The sequence below is a fragment of the Oncorhynchus kisutch genome, linkage group LG30, assembly GCF_002021735.2.
Source record: "Oncorhynchus kisutch isolate 150728-3 linkage group LG30, Okis_V2, whole genome shotgun sequence".
NCBI classification, from domain to species: Eukaryota; Metazoa; Chordata; class Actinopteri; order Salmoniformes; family Salmonidae; genus Oncorhynchus; species Oncorhynchus kisutch.
In genome coordinates this window covers 36,605,476-36,610,475 of record NC_034203.2, presented here as the reverse complement: position 1 = coordinate 36,610,475, position 5,000 = coordinate 36,605,476, and the positions used below count along the sequence as shown (strand labels likewise).

General features: G+C 41.9%; 1 long non-coding RNA gene across 1 annotated transcript in view; it reads right to left on the bottom strand.

Moving 5' to 3' along the window:
• The window catches only part of LOC116358615 (uncharacterized), a 7,140-nt gene extending 3,667 nt beyond the window's left edge, over positions 1 to 3,473 (bottom strand). Inside the window, exon 1 of the long non-coding RNA XR_004206371.1 lies at positions 2,853 to 3,473. This is a non-coding gene — a long non-coding RNA (uncharacterized LOC116358615). The remainder of the gene's footprint in view (positions 1 to 2,852) is intronic.
• Positions 3,474 to 5,000: the final 1,527 nt, after the last annotated feature.

The window sequence follows — 5,000 nt, the reverse complement described above, 5'->3', positions numbered from 1 at the left end:
TCTTATCAAATGTGAGGTAGAGCAAGGGAAAGACTATGAAATAAGACAGTCCATCAGGAACTGGTTATGGTGAGCAAAGTAAACTTTCCGGAAGAGAGCAGTGAAGGATTTGAAGACACAGATGTATTCTGACAATAATAAAGGGTATGTCCATTGATTACAGGGAAGTTATCATTAAGGGTTAGGTGATTTCCTGGAAAGTTAAAAGGAAGTTATCATGAAGGGTTAGGTGATTTCCTGGAAAGTTACAAGGAAGTTATCATGAAGGGTTAGGTGATTTCCTGGAAAGTTACAAGGAAGTTATCATGAAGGGTTAGGTGATTTCCTGGAAAGTTAAAAGGAAGTTATCATGAAGGGTTAGGTGATTTCCTGGAAAGTTAAAAGGAAGTTATCATGAAGGGTTAGGTATTTTCCTGGAAAGTTAAAAGGAAGTTATCATGAAGGGTTAGGTATTTTCCTGGAAAGTTAAAAGGAAGTTATCATGAAGGGTTAGGTATTTTCCTGAAAAGTTAAAAGGAAGTTATCATGAAGGGTTAGGTGATTTCCTGAAAATGTTTAATAAATGGAAAACAAGATCCTGAGTGACTATAATTTAATTTCCCTTTTGAATCAGGGATGTGCCGTTCTTACCTTACAAACTTGATGTGTAGCTTCCCCTCAGCTATGTTGTCGTTGAGAGAAAGTCTAGAAAGTTCTCTGTAATCCTGGATGGAAACGCTGTTAGGGCCACATCACAACAAACCATGCTGACTTCTCTATTTGCATGTTTCTCTACTCAGTGTCAACATGAATGCTACGTTTCAGGCCAGAGTTTCTGAAGTGGCTCCTATCGGTACGTCGGTCTAGCAGGCAGGGTTAAGATTAGAGTTGTTTCCATTGTCAGAACTGAGGGACCTCATCTTCCTTTTGTCTCATGACTCTAGATAGTATCCAGGCCCACCATATGATGGTGATAAGGATGTTGAGGGTGACCTGAATGGCCATGAAGGGACCGATCATCACCATGGTGGCAGAGGAAGGGTGGCCGTAGTGGGATGGAAGGAACTCTCAGGAGAGAGAAATGAAGAAGTGGAGCAAAGAGAGATGGAATGATGAGAACAATGCCAGCAAAAGGTGGAATTCTTGAAAGAGAGGGGATGGAGAAATGATGAAATGATCCAGATGTTTTCTCTAGTCGGTCCACTCTGTTTCACCCCCTACGGCTGCCCTGCCGGTAACACTTTGTAACTAGGCCAAAACACACAGGAGAAGTAGCAACAAATACTCTGTAACAGGACTGTCCAGCTCCACCAGGAAATTTACTGTAGTGCCAACAAGAATGCTATGGTTTCAGAATTCCAGAGTTTTTCTTGTTGTTGAAGTGTGCTGTTTGTTTTTTCAGACTGGAGAAACATCATTTTTGTTTTTTGTCAACCTTGAGAAGTACAGACAGCATCCATATCCACTCTATGATTGTGGTGATGAGGTCGCAGACCACCTCACAAGCAATGAAGGGATGAATGGTGGCGGTGGGTGGCGGTGGGTGGAGGTGGGTGGAGGTGGGTGACGGTGAGAGAAGTGAAGAGGTGAAAGAAAAACGGATGACGTAGTCTTGGAAAAGAGGGATGAAAAAAAGGATGAAAATAGAAGGAGGAGGAAATGGCCTTTTCTCCTCCTGAGACACAAACGCCTACTCAGTGACTAGCCGCTAGTCAGTCTACTCAGTTTTCACCGCCCATGGCTGCCCTGCTGTAATCCTTGACAGGATTTGGTGACTAATTGGGCCAATCCACACAAACCACCCCCTAACAACGGTTTCATGTTGCACTATTACAATACATTATATTCAAAATACAGAATACAGAATACAGAGAGAAAAGGAGAAGTAGCAACGAGTCAGATTAGTTGTCTTTCCCTGAACTTAACATCAGCTCTCCTAACAAATTCACGCCATTCTTACCTTGTAGCATGCAGAATTGCTCTGTAAATCAAAGCAAGCATGGAATCCTGGAAGCAACCATGAAGACAGACACAGAGAGTACACTATTAGGAAAATTGTTTTTCTACTCAGTGGAGTTGGGACTAGAGCTTAAGAAGGTAGGGCTATGTTTCTTTGTCATTCTGGAGAGACATCTTCATCTTCAACCCTGAGGATCCTAGACAAGAGCCAAGTCCACTCTATGATGGTGATTAAGAGGTTGAAGGAGACAATGAAAATCATGAGGGGATGGAGCCCCATGATGGTGGAGGGTAGTTGTGGGGTGGGGGCAGTTGCCAGGGGAGAGGGATGAGGGTGGAAAGGGTTGAGGTTTGGGAGTTTGGAACAAAGAAGAAAGGGGTAACTATCAGGAGAAAGAGCGGGATGAGGGATGCTAACCACGTGTATGTGACCAATAAAATGTGAGTTGAGTAGAGGTTGAGGAGAAGTTAAGACGGATGAAAATAGGATGGAGAAATTATGTTAGGCTGAAGTGGGCTGGATCTTTTCTGAGACACCCAGTCCTCTTCAGGTACTAAAGTAATGTACTTTACCCCCTCCTGGAATCCTTGACAGGATTTGATACTGTAACTAAGCCAATAAACAGAAGCCACACAGAAACGCAAGCGGAGTGCTATTAGCTTGTGAAAATGATATGCAACACCTGTCTGGGACAGGCATTAGAGCTATAGACTTAAATGATACGTGATAATCTGCAGTTTAAGCCGATGAGAACAACAATTCAACCCCTGTGTGACCTTATAATTAAGTAATCTGACCAATGTGTTAATGATGTAAACCCACGAGAGAAATGTTAGATAATAGAAAATAAAGGAACAATCTTCAGGCTACTTGAAATGAGAGATGAACATACTGGAGATATAGTCTACTGTACCTGTTTTAGAATGATTCCAGATTGATCCAGATGACCCGATTCTCTACGGATGTGGAACAAGTGGAAAACGGCAGAAAGAGAAAAAAAAACAGGATTCCCAATGGAATTCTGGAAAAACAAAAAACACAACATAAAATGTGTAAAGCGACACAAGCTGCCTATAGGCCTAGTAAGCTGTCGGTGGTTGTCATAGTAAATTCACAGGTAGGTAGTGGGTTCCATGGCAGCGCAGGCTCAAGCGGGGGTGACCTCACTAAGCTTCTTGGGCTTGTCTTCTTCTTGAGACATCATGTCAAAGAAGGTCCCTCCCAGGAGAAAGGTCCAGTAGATGATGGTCAAGGAGGTGTTGAAGGTCACGATGCCTATCATGATGGGGTGCAACATGGTGCCACTGCCCTTAGATATAGGAGTGTATGTGTGGTTAGCGCGTGCAGCAAGAGAGTGTGTGTGTGTGTTTGTCTTTTCCTCGATCTGACTGAACTCTCTCTCTCTCTCTCTCTCTCTCTCGCTCTCTCTCTCGCCCTCTCGCTCTCCCTCCTCCTCTCTCTCTCTCTCTCTCTCTCTCTCTCTCTCGCCCTTGCCCTCTATCTGTTTCTCTCTTGGTCTGCTCTGACCCCTTTCTCTCTCCCTCCTCCTCCCTTTGCATTTACCATGATCATAATTCTCTGATGCTGCGGTATGTAATCCTCTATTACCACATCTTTCCATGGAGACGGAGGGGAGATAACCGGCTGTAGCGTATATCACGTCTGTAACTGAGACCCACAATTAATGGGTTCCTTTTGGGTCACGAGCATTGGCTTAAGACTGGGTCCTGGCAAGACATTGATTTTGTTTAATCAGTTTGGGAGAAGATTATTTTTTACTTGGTTTAATGTTGAAGAGGACATCTCAACAGTGGTTTGATGAACCAAGTCACATACACAACTCTGTCTGAATGTGTCATCTTTGTCTGTTTGTTCTCATAAACTGGATAGTTTGAGCCCTGAATGCTGATTGGCTGACAGCCGTGGACATTATTTATTACAATTTGTGCATTCATTTATACCACAGTTTGACAAAACATTTATTTTAACTGCTCTAATTACATTGGTAGCCAGTTTATAATAGCAATAAGGCACCTCAGGGATTTGTGAAATATGGTCAATATACCACGGCTAAGGGCTGTGTCCAGGCGTTCTTCGCACGATGCAACGCAGAATGCCTGGACACAGCCCTTAGCCGTGATATATTGTCATGACAGGAATTCTTGCTTTTCATTGGCACAGAGGGTTCTCTGTGATGAGACACAGATACACTGTGAGAGAGACAAATTATGATGTTGGAAATGTGTCCTATAGTAGGCTATCTGTCCATAATAATAATAATGATAATGATGATGATGATGATGATAATAATAATGATAGTAATCTTCACTATCTGTAGTTTATGTATTGCACAGTATTTTATAGTAACTCTAATCAGTCAGATAAATCAGTGAAAGTTTAATTACATTTGTTTTGGACAAGGTCTGCATGTTCAATTTCATAAAATGTACATATTTTGACATTGTACTCGGCTCAAATTCAAGCCCCACTCTCTGTTCGCTCTTCAGTTAATTATGCCAACATAGTTATTGTTTTTAAACATGTGTATGCCTACTATTGCTACTCCACTCATTGATAGCAAGTTCTCCAGGTATATCTTTGTAGCTCCAGTGAAATGATTTCGTACAGTTTATGCATTCATTTAGAGTATTTTTGGCTGCTTCTCGGTGTTCCGCTCGTGCATATACTCACTCTACTACAAGGAGCGCCGTCAGTGGAAACATGTACTTACAAAAAACAAACAAGGTAATCAAACAATATTGTATTTGTCACATGTGCCGAATACAACGGTTGTAGACCTGACAGTGAAATGCTTACATACAAGCTATTTCCAAACGATGCAGAGTTAAATATGAAAAATACAAACATGTGAGAAATAAAACACACAAGAATGAAGCTATTTCCAATGAATGGAGAAGCGTGCACCCCTTTCCCCACGGGTTCTGTCATTATGTGAACGTGGTATTTAATGACATTTGTCCTATTTCAGATGGTATACCTGTTTGATTGAGAAAAGACTATGAATATTATGTGGCGTTATCTACACGTGTGTTTAGCCTTC